Source organism: Callorhinus ursinus, unplaced genomic scaffold (assembly GCF_003265705.2).
Source record: "Callorhinus ursinus isolate GAN/ISIS: 27379988/994484 unplaced genomic scaffold, GSC_fseal_2.0 scaffold16, whole genome shotgun sequence".
Taxonomy (NCBI): domain Eukaryota; kingdom Metazoa; phylum Chordata; class Mammalia; order Carnivora; family Otariidae; genus Callorhinus; species Callorhinus ursinus.
This window is the reverse complement of record NW_027397078.1, coordinates 4,322,569-4,337,632: the sequence shown is the minus strand read 5'-3', so window position 1 is coordinate 4,337,632 and position 15,064 is coordinate 4,322,569. Positions and strand designations below refer to the sequence as shown.

Here is a 15,064-nt window from a genome sequence, read left to right as displayed (position 1 = left end):
TAACTAACACACAATCACCTGCATATGTTGAAAGTATACAATTTGACTAAGTTTTGACATATGCATACAGCTGTGAAACCATCACCACAAACAAGTTAGTGAGATTATCCACCAGCCCCAAAGTTCCCCTGTGCCCTTTTGTAATCCCTCCCACTGGCTACCCTACCTCTCCCACCCCAAGCAACCAGGGATCTGCTTTCTGTCATTCTAAATAAATGTCTTTCCATGTCCATGTTCTAGAATTCTACATAAATTCAATCATACAGTATGTACTTCTTTCCTGTCTGGCTTCTTTCACTTAGGCTGGGGGGTCCTCCATGCTGACTATATGAATAGCTCACTTCTTTTTTTTTTTTTTTTAAGATTTTATTTATTTATCTGACAGAGAGAGAGAGACAGCGAGAGCAGGAACACAGGCAAGGGGAGTGGGAGAGGGAGAAGCAGGCTTCCCGCGGAGCGGGGAGCCCGATGTGGGACTCGATTCCAGGACCCTGGGATCATGACCTGAGCCGAAGGCAGACGCTTAACGACTGAGCCACCCAGGCGCCCCAGCTCACTTCTTTTTATTCTTCAGTAGTATCCAGACAGATACACCACAGTTTGTTGATCTATTCACCTGTTGATGGACATTACAGCTGCTTCCAGTTTTTAGCTATTACTTATAAAACAGCTGTAAACACAGCACGTAGACATAGGCCTTCTTTTCTGTAGGAGGGGAATATCTGGAACCTACGGTTGGTGTATGTTTAACAATGGAAGACATGGCCAGGCGTCTTCCAAAATGTGCCATTTTACATTTCTACCTAAATGTATTAAAAGTGTTCTAGATCATCCACAAATTCGCCAACACTTGGTATGATCAGCCTTTTTCATTGCAGCCATTCAGTTAGGTGTGTCATGGTATATCACTGGTGTCTCAGTTTGCATTTGCTTAATGACTACTGATGGTGAACATCATTTCACGTGCTTATATGCCATCTGTGTTCTTTGGGGAAGTGCCTGTTCAAACCATCTGTCCATTTTTTCTAGGTTGTTTCCTTATTATTGAAAACTCCATCGGTTTTCACAGATGGCGCAAAACAGGTAATGAAGAACTCAATCAAAATTTTACATAATTCATGGTACCCAAGAGGATAACAGAATCTACCAGTGCAGAACTAAAATATTCTCCAAATGTTATGACAAACTTGAAATTCTTTTAAAGCGTGAAAAGGACTGAATTCTTTTTATTGGTATTGCATTTAACTCTACGTAGCTTCAGAACTCAATCAGTAAACAAAATGATCGTATTTTCACATACTCCAGTGGTACCTAAGCCATCTTAGTTCTTCCTCAGCGCATTAGCTAAAACCACCAAAGTGGCTGTCCTGAAACCACATTTCACACTTTGTGCTCATTGGATTCTAATCCCTTAAGATTCCATTTTACAAAAATAATTTCTTATGTCAAACTTGTGCCCACATTCAAAAAGTGACAAAGGCCAAACCTCTAGCTCTCTGTTCGTGCAATCAGTTGCAGCTAAAATGTGATTTGCAAGCATGAAGATGAAGTCTCCTTTAAGATCTACAGAGTAGGCTAGATTGAGGGCAGCTATGGGCTTTCCTTTGAGGAAAAGCAGGCCTGGTTCTGCTGTGCAGGGCCATCGGTTCTCAGCTCAATTGTTACAGTTGATGTGGGTTTCCTTTTAGATGCCTGGAAAATGACTCTGCTGACCACATCCACATTCTGAAATACTTTTTGAGAACTTGTAACCAAACTGCAGGAACTGACTCATTTTGCAGTGCCCAGCCACCACACAGTCGTTCCAGAATAGACTCCAAGTCAAAGGCAGAAATATCAAGGTTTTAGAACACAGGCAGCAAATTGTCTATTTATATGGGGGAAGCAGAGGGGGAAATCCCGGGGTGCATGGGGTAAAACGGCTCAGGCCCCAGGAGACCATCAGACGTGACCAGCCTTAGACAAAGGACCAAAGAGAACATGCCACTTCATGGGTAACACACGCATCTCCCACCACAAAGCTACAAGTCAGAGACTGGCGGAAAAGGGACCTTAATACCAAGCTCTCTCCATTTCACCTAGAAAGCAGATTCAGTTGAGAGATGTACGCAGGAGAATGTGGGGGAGATGGGGACTGGGAATCCCATTCGTGAATTCCTTGCTCAATCAGGAACATGCCCCTCATTTCTCAGGAGCTAAGCAGGAATGGACCCCAGGTTGGGGATGCCCGAAAGAAGTAAGGCAAGGAAGGGCCCAAGGCCACCTGGACTTAGGACCAGAAATTTGTGGGTCCCCTGGGGCTCTCCGACATCCTTCCTTATCAGTGCACCTCTACACCTTTCTCTCTCAGCTCCCCATCCAGCTCATCCAAGGGGGCTGGCTTCCACATGAAGAGCCAACTCTCCACTCCCTTCACCCACTACAGAGTTCCTACCTCAGCGGGAGGGTGGAAAGGAGCAAACACCAAACACTCTATGTTCCCCAATTACTAATTTCTCCAACCCACAAGTGAAACTCTCATTCTCTCAGTCAGAAAAGTTTCAGCCAGAGGCAGTGAGGAAATCCGGTCCAGTTGAACTCAACTATAAATGACAAAACCAGTAACTCTTTCCTGCAGGTGGGTCCTTGGCTCAAAGAATACAAGTGCTAACCCAAATGCATAACTAACTAGCGGAAAGTCGGGCTAGATGAGAAGAGTTCAGGGATTAAGTCTCAGGTGGTGTGAAGGAAAGATAAACCTGGACAATCACCACAAAGAGCTATCAAGCCCCTGCGAACCTTTCTGTGTTGTCAGACCCAGTTGCGTGGTCCGATGTCGATGCAACAACGTGTACATACATTTGGTGTCTATTCTCATCGAGGCCACATCAGTTACCAGGAAAAGTCCCAGATGACAGATATCCTACATACCTTACACCAGAAGGAGGATGTTTACTATCAGGTGATGACAGACCAGGGGCTGCAATCCATTTACAGCATTCAACTGTATCTTTAAGAGATTGCAAAAAAATGTCTTTAACACAGTTTTTCAGAAGAGAAAAAGTTGATACAATTCCGCTCCTCCCAATGGGGCAAGTGCTTTGACTTTCCCATGCTCCCTTTCTGCCTCCAACAGTAACACGAGTGCTGCGTAACATAGGTGTTTAACCTGGATTGAACAAGTTTTCGTACAGAATTATGAGGAAATCTATCAATTCGCTGAACATAAACCTGGGGGCTACGAAAAAGAAAACATGGCATATTTAACACAGAAGTACTCGAAAACCATGGCAGTTCCAAATTCTAAACTGTTTCACTTGAGCTTAAAATGGGCAAAGACATGCCCCACGGGGAGTGAATTTTTGGCGAGCCTAAAGGGAATAGCAACATCCCAGTGCTGGTCACCTGAGGACCCTACACCTCTGAGGAATAACGGTGACAGGAAGAAGTACCCACTTCTGGCTCCTTCACTGGGGTAAGGAGGTGATAGCTCAACTTTCTCTCGCTCTACCAAGGTTTTTGTATTCTCATTTAAATGACAAAAGTAGCTTTTTACCAAAAGAGAGCCCTAAGTGACTTGTACACGCTTCAGTGATGAGGTACCGTGGGCTGGACTCTCTAGGACCCCTACATAAACCGCCCATACCCTCGGAACGCCATCTTCCTTCTCTCTAGTTCTCGTCTCCTAACCTCTTAGCAGCTTCTATGGCCAACAGGGCCCTACGACATCGGACGTTCACTACCTCCCAGACCTCGTCTGCTACCTTCCCCCTGGCTTGCTGTTCCACACTGGCCTCCTTTCTAACCCCTGGACATACCAAGCTTGCTCCTCCCAGCTCCACTGCAGTGGTTTTGTTTTCTCTGCCTAGAACCTTCTTCCTCCACATACCCATGGATAAGCCTCTGAGCCATTATCACAACATCGGAGAGGCCTTTCCAGAGAGCCCTGGATAAAGCTGTTCTTCCCCGGACTCCCGGATACTCATCTGTCTCACCTGGTTTTCTTTTTCTTCCTAGGTGCCTCCCAACAGCCAGCATATACCTCCTTGCTCGACCTCTGTCAGCCTCCCCTCTTCGCCCCACGCGCGGGCAGCGACCTTGTTCATGGTTGTATTCTCAGACCGAAAACACCACCTAGCATGTGGTAGGTGTACACCACATTTTTGTAAGATGAACATTCCCCACATGATGCTTTCTTTTGCCAATTGTTCCCACTACAAGCTTCTAAAGTCTAGTTGGCACCTGGGCCGATTTTTGTTGATACCTAACCAAACACCCCATACTTCAAGGGCCAGGTGGACGGGAGCTGCAGGAGCGTGATCATTTCCCCAAACACTGGGAGAGATCATGCAGGGCTGGGGGAGGGAGGGGAGAAAGAACACTTTTATTCTCTCCCTGCGATCCATGGGTAGTAGATAAGGGAGGGTTTTATGGAGCAGGGATGTCAAACAGGATGGAGAAAACGGTAGAATCTACTGTCTTACCTAGCTTGTCCCAGACAGTCCTTATTTGATCTTGCTCAGAGAGAAGAGCCCTGAGATAATGAGCCATCCTTTCAGACTCTGAGTAATTTTGCTCTTGCATCTACCTTAATGGTTCCCTCCAATGTACCATATAGACCTCCTACTGATGCAGAACCTCACAGTTCGTCCTGAAACACAGAAAGTGCTTTCATTGACTAGGCTGCTGTGGTCAACCCTGTACCAGAAAACACACCAAGTTTGCACCGTGACAAAGAACTGAAATGGCCGCTTAGGGGTTTTTCAAAACCGATGGCAAAGGACCTCCTTCCCTATCCATCCTCGTCGCCCCAAGAGAGAAGGTAGCCCTCATTTTTCACATCTCTACTTACAGATATCTTCAGAAACTCGCAATCAATTTAAGTGAGTGCAGAGCAGAACTTTTTCTTCCAATTTAGTTTAAATTCTACTTAAAAAATTTTTTTCCAAGACCTCGTTGTGGACGCCTTTGCCATCTCTTAATGGGCTCCAAACAGGGAAAGGAGTTGAAAGTTCAGGAGTTCTTAAGACTGTATTTCCTGCCACATTCCCTACCAGGGCCCTCCTTCCACCACCATCAAAAAAGAAAGAAAGAAAGACCATTTCTCTGCATTATTTTCTTGTCACGAGCCTTTTCTTCTCCTGATTTTAAAAAAGAAGCCCGGCTGCCAAAGGAAGATGCTTAAAGACTTTTATGAATGTCGGCCTGTGAAATGCGCCTTGTCACAAAAATGGCAAAGGATCAAATAAAAGATGGAGTCGCTGAGGGGAAAGGAACAAAGAGTGGGCTGCCTTCCCCTAATGGACCCTCACCCGGTCCTTTCTTCCATCTGTCTGCAGGTAGGAGTTGAATCAGTTGTGTGAGAATATGGATAATGGAAGCAAGGAGGGAGGGAGACAGGGAGGGAGGGAGACAGGGAGGGAGGGAGGAAGGAAGGTTGGTTCCGTTAGTATATCCTCCCATGAGCAGGCTCAGTCCAAGGCCAGGAGAGGTTTTAAAGAGATTTCTAGGGGCACCTGGGTGGCTCAGCGTGTTGGGCATCTGCTTTTGGCTCAGGTCATGATCTCAGCGTCCTGGAATTGAGCCCTGCACTGGGCTCCCTACTCAGCAGGGAGTTTGCTTCTCCCTCTCCCTCCCCCCATCATGCTCTCTCTTGCTCTCTCTGTCAAATAAATAAAATCTTAAAAAAGAGAGAGATTTCTCAGCACCCTGAATCCGTGGGCTAGGCTAGCCCCCTCTCACCTTCCAAGTCAAATTCTCAGCCCACATTTGAGGGAAGAGGAAATTCTCAATGTGAAACCCCTTTCCCATATTCTGAAAATCAACTCCTCATCCAAATGTAGGCTTTTATATGCACATAGATGGCTTCCTGCAATTCTTGACTTTGCAGTTTTGCCCTTCCAGATAGCACCCAGAACTAGATGGAGATAAAGAAGAAAAACATTAGTCATTACAGACTCTTACTCATTTTACCTTTCTATGGATTAATTCTATACCAGATAAAGAATCTCCAGAAAGGCTAATGAAAGTGCATCCCTGCGAACCAAATGCTCACATACTTCTCCCTTCCACCCCCACTTTCAAGTGAAAACATTTGAGAAAAAAATAGGGGAAGTTACATGAGTAAATCTGTTAGTGCATGAGATCAAATGAAAACAAGGAATTCCCCTCCTGGACTTTAGTGGCCTAATTTAAACTCATAAAACACAAATGACTAAAATTGCTCCCGTTGATTCGTGAAATAAGAAGCAGAAAAAGTCAACTGTGTATTTCAATATTGAGAGGGCCAGGCCTGGAAGACGTGACACTTTGCAGAATAGAAATGAGAAGACCATTTCTGAGACTTTCAGGTTCAGTCAACTTTTATTCTGCTTTTCTGCCAGAAGTTCTTAACCATCTATACTGGCAAGAGCCTATTTGGATTCAGATTCTGGGTCCACAGCTTATCAGGGGAATGAATGGCCCTAAACATGTCCCTTAGCCCTGTGCCTCAGTGTCCTCATCTACGAAGCGGGCATACTCATTGCACCAGTGGGTTGTCCAGAGGATTAAACAGGAAAATGCAGGCAGAGCGCTCGCAAGAGTGACTACCTAGAACATGGTGGCAAAGTGGGCGGAAAATGGAGGCCACCATCGCCATCACTGTTTTCCTTCATCTGATGCGAAACAGAGAGAGACCTAGAACTTAGAACGGGACCACAGGCTTTGAGACTAAAAACGGAAGTCTGTTCCCAAAAGGACATGGGAAGGGAACTCAAGTGTGTTAAGCACCACTATTCCGGCAACCACAGCATGTGCCTTTACTCGTGTTCTCTCATTTCACGCAACAGTCCTATGCGCTAGTTCGGACTGACACTCCACTTACTCTAGGGCCTAGGGAAATAAATGGAGTAGTTTACTCGACCAGCAAGGGGCAAGGATGAGCTTGGGGCACAGGTCTACTTGCTTCCAAAGCCTGGGTCTCTCGGGGAGCAAACACTTCAATGGGTGCTGTGAACAGGTACCTTCTTGGGGGTCACTGTAACCACTGTCATATACTTGATACTCGCTAGAAAATGCCTGGAAGTTTGGAGATTTTTTTTTCCCCAGTAATCAGAACTTTGAAAACACCCTGGAAGGTTTCGCTGGGCCTGTACAAACTCAGCTCAGTTTCTCTCATTTTTAAGAACTTCAGTCCCACTTTTTATAGATGTCACACAAACCCTAACTGACAGAAATCGATGGGCTTTCATTTAAAAAGTCTTTATCCATCTGCTTTTGGGAGAGGTGGGAAAACTAAAGCATTCCTCCAAGGCCACCACCAGCAATGGGCTTTTAGTAGAATAGGTTACTTAAGGAGAATCAAAGTCTTCCAAGGCAGGAAAGGAAGATCCTTTAAGATAAAACCTTACCTTGCTTTTCATAATCAATGATTCCACCTTCTACCTTCAAGTAAGCAGTTAAACTTCGTTTTTAAGTAAGGTATTACTTTATTAGGTTGACCACACAAGAAACTATTTTGCTATTAAAATATAACAAAGAAGAACAAAATGCCCCAAATGTTATACTGACTTACGAAAGTACTTTATATGCATCTAATCCGTTCCCTTAAGAACTAAAGAAAGAAAATCAACTATGTAAGCACTCTAATGATCTAGTTACATGACCGCATTATTTAGTTAATAATATATATGTATTTTTCATTTTATGTTTTAGATTGTCCCAAATACTCTGGAATGCATAAACCAGAATCAATATAGGATTGAAAGGCAATAGGTTACAGTTGAGAACTTAGGAACTTGAGCTAGGAAATGTCCAAGATTAGATCACTTACATTCTTTAATGTTAATATTTTAGAATTGTTTTATATTGGTTTTCTTTCCCCTTAATTTTTCCCTCCCCACAAAAAACCAGTACCAGGTAGGTGGGTTTAGCATGTTAACCCATGGAAATGAGGGTTTCCATGTTTTCACTGCAATCAATATTTGGTATAGTTCCTTCCCCAGCTCCCTATCTAAATTGAAGGCAGTTCACAAAATATGAAAGTATTTTACTTTGCATATCCTCCTTAGTAATTTAAAATATTCTCGATTTAAAAAATACTCAATGATTATATTCAAATTTGGCTAGTTTCCTCTCCTGAATGAAGACATCAGTTCTCCAAATACTGATTGCACAATCAAAACTGTTTGTTTAAGAAATTCTCATGGTTGTGAATATAAAAATGGTAACTAATAAGTAAGAAAAACCCAATGGGCAGAAAAACTTTCATTATTGATAGCGGTCTGAGATTGATGGGAGGGGAATAAGTTTGAAGATGGAGATCAAAGAGCAATAAATCAAGGATCCTTAAGTGAGTTCAAAAAATAACATGTCTGCTAGTAATTGACTGAAATGGCAAACGAATACATAAGTAATACATCAGACCGAGATAAGTGCGAAGAAAAATCAAGCAGAGTAGAGGAATAGCAAATTTGGGAAGTAGAATGGGAAGGCTGCTGTCTGCTTGGCATAAATGAAATTTTTTAGCCCTAGAAATACGTAGTTATTAGACGCCTTATATACTTTTTTGAAAAGTGCTGTTAAAAGTAGCCTTTTGTGCATTCAGAGTCGTGCAGCTCAAGTCCCACAGGCTGTCTGAATTCCCCCAAGGGGCCCCTGCTTTGTCCCAGTGTGGCTCCCACGCCAGGGAGCTCACTCCCTTCACGATGACCCAGGCCCTCAGCAGAGCCCAGACCTCCTGCTGGGTTAGGGGCCCAGAAAATGGTCTAAGAGAAAGACTTTCCTGCCTGCCACTCAAGATCGTTTCCTTGGGACTGAGCAAAGAGTTGTTTCGTGTATCTTAATTTTTCAAGGTAAAGAAGTCAGGCTGACTGCTGATGGAGATCAACGCTGGGAAGCCTGAAAAGAGATTAATATAGCCTCTCAGACCCCCAGATCTCCCACACTCCCACCCAGGAGAACTTGATGTAGGCATTCCACAGCAGGCCCCTGATGTCCTCAGCTTCTGCTGACACCAGGGCACAGGGTGACTAGGAATCAGGTGAATAGCTGACCAGCCCCTCTGACTCAGTTGAGAGTCCCAGGGCCCCGTCTCCAGGCGTCTCTCGTACCTGCAGTGGGCTCATTAAGAGCAGACTGCAATGAGCCTGCTTGCTTTCAACCCTGGGCTCCTACTATACTTCCTGGCTGTGTCACTCTGGGCAAGCTGCTTCACCATTCTGTGCATCAGTTTCCCCATGTCAAATGGGGATGACGATCACATTGGCGATACTCAGTTTTTGTGAGGCTTAAATAAGTTGATATATGTAAAGCATTTTATACCCGTGTGCCAGGCACTGCTCTAGAGGTCAGTGATTCATTTACAGCGGTGCCTGGCATAGAATATGAACCCCAGGTGTATCAGTAATTAGAGGTCCACAAACCCTTATCTGACAATCTGGTGATTATGGTAATGATATGATAAAAGATGACGGGGTGACTATTCTACCTATAAAGAACTCCGGGGGGGGGGGTGTCCTGGTACAGCACTCCGTAATCAAACGCATTACTACTTCTACAGTAAAACATACAAACATTGGTACTAAGTGGCATAAATAAAGACTCTAACTAGCCAGCATTACTATTTCTACAGTAAAACATAACAAACATTGGTACTAAGTGGGATAAATAAAGACTATAGCCTTCCATTGGTTCAGGTCAGGGTTTACTACCAAGCTTTTCACATGACAATCGTTTGATTTTCAGAGCTTTCTGGATTTCAGAAGAGATGTTGGACCTATATATATTAAGCAAGGGGCAAAACCCATTGAAGTCTTCTCTTCCTTTCTGACTTCCGGACGTGGTTAATGACCAAATAAATAGTCAAAACCACTTAGGAGTGGAAAATAGGAAGCCCTTCAGGCATGGAAAATTCATGACTGCATAATTAATCTAATGCCAAATATGATCTAAACAACCCTTTCCTCCCCCTCCCCAAATACAGTGCACCATAAGATACTCAGTCAACCAAGTCATTTCTACAAACAGGTCGCAAGTAATCTTGAAGGGTTTTCAAAAGCACTTTTTGAATATAGGAGAAAATCCTTACGTTTTACCACAATTTTCACAGTACGACCTTATCTTTCCCACAGGAAACAGACAAGCTATGAAATGACAAATACTTGACTTAAAAACGTGTACCTTCAAAGCAAACCATATCCTCTGCAACCAGCCTAGGGGAGATGAGCCAAAGTTATGCCCAAGTGGTGAAGTCTCCTGCTACCAAAGGAATGTTGCTCCACGTTGCATTTTAAGGAAAGATCTGCAGCTCTTGAAGAGCTGCACAGTAACTGGTTCAAGATGTTGTCACTGCTGGTCAGCACTGGATAAAGGATTTGCACAAACCCATGGAAGCCGACTTCTCCCGCCTCTTTATTACCCCCATATGTGGTTATTTATCTTGCCCAACTTTTCTGACCCCTTTCCATTTATTTTATACTGAAGTATCGCTTTGTTCACACCCTGTGTTTACCACTCCCATGGTGATCTGTACACAAAGGCAAGTCAGGAAGACATGAAATGAACGGAGATACTTATGTTGCTTTATGGTTTTTTCCCCTTCTCATTATCCTCCTACTCAATGAGACTGTAGTGGGAGGTCTGAATGACATTTCCAAACCGAGAACTTAAAGCTACATTTCAACACCCAACCCCTCAGTTGTCATAGGAACAACACTAGGAGGCTTATCTAGGTTCTAACAAACAGCCACTTGTTTCGCGAGCAATTAAAGCTCCCCCCCCAGTCGAATATATACACACAGCCATATACCCCATATACCTACCTCCCCAAAATGCAATTGGACAAAACCGTACACCACACCGAAAACTTAAGAAACAAGCCCAAAGGGAACGTGTTTGGATCCCTGAATATGCAAATAGCAAATACTATTCTCAAGACATTATTTTAACTAGAATCCCTTCAGTCTGTAGCTCCACATGCCCACAAAGACATGTGCCTACCATCAATATCTTTTCCGAGTATACAAAAATATTAATACTCTCAGTAACCCCAAGTGGGGAATTCAGGGCAATGGTATTTATTGTACATGTATTTCTAACAATTAAGAAACTGATAACAAAAGAGCACACAGAATTAAAAACATGAGGATTTCTAAAGGAATTCTTCTGGGAGCTACTTTCTGGCATTTATTGTTTCAACCTGCTTCTATTATATTTTTGTCATGCAAAACAATGGCTTCTAAATGGATGAGTAAAACCTAAAATTTACAGAGGCTTTTTTTCCATTAAGCATAGCAGTGTTTAGCCAGGTTATTAAATCATCATGGTTTTGCCCAAGTATTCACATGAAATTCAGAGCTGAAAGTAATTGTGAATCACTGAACACAAGCTAACAGTCGGATATAAGTTACCTGTAAATATCCTAAAGCTTTGTCACCAGTTTTCTGTCCTCCAGATTCTAAACCCCACCTATTCAGGGGCTTCAGGGAACCAAGAAGCATTTTTCCCATCCTCGGCCACACCTTAATTAAGGCAAATAACTTGTAATAGTCACACGTTTGGATCACCAATCTGATTTATTGGAGGACCTGCCCTTAACGGCTATGTTCACCTTGCTTTTTATTTAAATCTTCGAAAATAAATCCTTGGGACGCCTGGGTGGCTCAGTCGGTTAAGCGTCTGCCTTCGGCTTAGGTCATGATCCCAGGGTCCTGGGATCAAGTCCCACATCGGGCTCCTTGCTGAGCAAGGAGCCTGCTTCTCCCTCTGCCTGCCTCTGTCTCTCTCTCTGTCTGATAAATAAATAAACTCTAAAAAAAAAAAAAAAAAAAGGAAGGAAAAAGAAAATAAATCCTTATGTGAAAGTCTTGAGAACTATTAGTCTGAAAAAACTGATCAAGAGTTCTCAAAGTGTGTAAGAAAGAAACAATTTATAGATCCTCCGAGATTCATCTCCCTACCCTCCAACCTCATCCCACTCCAATGCCAACAGAGAGAAACTGCAACACTGCTATCCTGTTTATTATACATTTCTCCCTTTCAAGTTAAGGATTTTCAGATTTTGAAATTAACAGAATGGGAAGCAAAAGTCAGACATACAGAGTCAACTTTCAGTTTGGCTTACGGTCATTAAAAAACAAACAAAAAAACACTGTATCCTATATAACCCCAAACTTACCACTCTGTCAATAACAGTTTCAGTTATACAGAGTCACATTCATAAAGGAACATCACCAAAACTACCTATATAATCGCTAGCAGTTAAATAACATTTTTTTCCATCTGATTCTATAAGTAGACATCACATGATTGCTTCTATTGACCAATAAGAAAACTGGTTAAGATCAGGTAGCCATCTACCCTAATTATATATATTATATATATATATATATATAAAATTATATTACTCCACTTTCCCGGCACAATCATTCTTAAAAAGCCAAATCAAGAAATCAGATAATATAAAATGCTTAATAGAAAATTGTGGTTTCTTACAGTTTACAAATAAGAACCTATTGTACATAACACAGGTATTCAAAGCTTTACTGTATTTTTCTGGAAATGTTCTGGAATGTAGGGGCAGCTGAGATTCAAGATTACAAAACTGAATTTGTTTCAGAGGAAGACAAACAGACGCGTGTCCACCAGTAAGAACTGCTAATCACAATCTCTCGAAACATGACAGACCATTTAGAAATATCCACCCTTTTGCTGTACTAATTGTAATCAAATAGAACAATCTTAAAATTCATGACACAAACGTAAAAAAGTCTATTACCAGCTTAATCTGCCCTTCACACAGCAGTAGGAAATGTTTCCAATGCATTACTTAAAACTTTCATTTTGTAGAGTTCTAACTAAAGGCTTGACATCCTTGGGTAAAGAGAGAGATAGGAGGGTGAACCGAGCAATGCCGAAAGCATCCCTTCAAATATTATACATACTATTCAGACTAAATGGACATCTATACCCATGGAATGTCAATGCCCCAACTCTACCAAACAACCCATTTTATTGGTCTCTCCCCACTAAAAAGAAAAAGGCGGGGGGAAGCCAACCAGTTATATTACATGTATTTGTCTAAACTGGTAGAGCCCAGCTCATCTTTGTTAATAACCTGGCTTCTTCTCAGCCTTTATACTATATTCTTGGGCTACTTCTTTCTAGAATTCCTCATTCCATTTATGTGTTCTCTGGTTCAACACAGTTGTTAGGGGTCTGTGAACAATTTTACAATTCCCACATACACCATATGATATCTATTAAGGAGCGATGCCACTTTTCACTTACCAATTCTGGATAAAGCAGTATTTCCTGGTGACAGAATGCTGCTGATTCCATTCGCTAAAACTCCCTCTTCACAGCTTGATAAATCTGATTATAAAATGTCTTTGTTCCAGATCACACGAGGCGCTTTTTCCTGCGAAAGTTTTCTAAAGCGTTAACTGCATTTCATTCCTGTTACAAAACGAATAAGAACAGGGGGGGGGGGTGTAGGAGGTGGGGAAGAGGGAGTAAGTCCACACAAGTTCCTGGCAAAAAAAAAGAAAAATTTAGCTGCATTTTTCTGAGTTTAATCAGTAAGCTATATTAAAGTGACAGTTACCAGTTCAGGGAGCCAGAGTTTGATCAAGTCAGCCACAACCAGTGTGGGTGTCTTCCACTGATGTGCGGACCCCAAGGAAGCAGTCACTTGGTCATCTATCACATGTGGCTGAATCACTGGACACCCGCCACCCACCCCCACCTCTGCCCCCGTTGAGCAGCACTCCAGGCAGGAGAGTGGCTGGACACCCGAAGCGGGACCTCTTATAGGGACCCGCCAATTAGCTGCTGACCAATCACAGGCAGCACCTACTACCTAAGTCACATGACAGGGCAGTCCCTATGACTGCAGGATTTCTGAATTACTGGGGTTACACAAAGGACACTCATTCAGGAAAAGAGAGAGAGAAAAAAAAAAAAAAGCCATAAGCCGAAACAGAAAACGCCCAGGCTGTGACAACTCCGGCTTTAAAACAGAGAACACCCGAGCTTCACACAGACAGAGAGAAAGAGCCACAACCAAGCCAGGATGGAAATCAGAAGAATGCCTGGCAAATATTAAAAATTAATCCCAAAGCAGACGCTGAGTTTACAAACCCACTTCATCTATAAATATACTCCTCCTTCCTCTACAGCCTCCCCGACAATTTTGCATTCGAAACGGCTTTATTTTAAAAGGCTCCAGGAACCTCTCTCTAGAAAACCCGGTAGGAAAATGTGTAAGAGACATAAGTCCCCTCTCTTTCCATCCCCTCAAAATACCCCTGAAGGAGATTCAAAGTTTGCCACGAAAAAGTTTCTTAATCAAAGTGCATTTCTTTCAAAATGGGTGGGTAGCTCCGACAGAATTAAACACTGTCATGACAAATTTGCAGATTTGAATGGTAACTACCAAATCATATCTAGGTCTCCCCCCGCCCCCGTGCTCTCTGTCTCATGTAATCATTTTAGACTGCTCACATCAAGAACATTCTTACTAAGTAAATGAGCCCCCCACCCAATGAACTAGCTACCAATCTGTTTTTATTTTAACACCTCCAATTTATTTCTTAAATATTTATGTCCTAGGAAAAATTCAATTGTGAAAACCCCTACCATTTCTTTACCACCGCCCCCCCCCCAAAATGGTACTTACAAATGTTCTTTGTTTGGATCTGTCGGTTTCTCCCCTTCCCCCGACATCTGAAGCCAGAACATGGGCTCAACTTCATCCTTCAAACCTAAAGGCCCTATTTTGATCATGCAAGGCTGCAACAGCTCTTTCTCCGAGGCAAGCCCAGAACACTGTGCTGCTTGCCATTCCCAATTTATGGAAGGAAGCGTATGTCAAACAAACCAGGTGATGACTCACACAGCCTCCCCCAGCCACATTTTCCCTAGAATGGGAGGGTAGCCTAAGTGCAGCCCATTTGGCTGTGACTCAGTTTTATTAGACTGGTGATTGTAGTTAATCTGACAAGCTCACATTTTTCCTTTATAACTTGTACATTACAGGATCAGAACGCACGTTCTAAATGGGTTTCAAAGGATGGGATCCCGTAAATGAGAAAGTTGCAAGATT

The 15,064-nt window shown here is 42.9% G+C and overlaps 1 long non-coding RNA gene across 5 annotated transcripts in view; it reads right to left on the bottom strand.

The window, feature by feature from the left end:
- Nucleotides 1-14,761, bottom strand: part of LOC112812994 (uncharacterized) — a 67,168-nt gene extending 52,407 nt beyond the window's left edge. For 3 of the 5 annotated variants that reach the window (XR_012381019.1, XR_012381021.1, XR_012381017.1), the window contains exon 1: nt 13,249-13,719. This is a non-coding gene — a long non-coding RNA (uncharacterized lncRNA). Of the gene's footprint in view, nt 1-13,248; nt 13,720-14,638 lie in introns of those variants that run through there. The other 2 variants (XR_012381018.1, XR_012381020.1) reach the window with 2 other exon arrangements.
- Nucleotides 14,762-15,064: the final 303 nt, after the last annotated feature.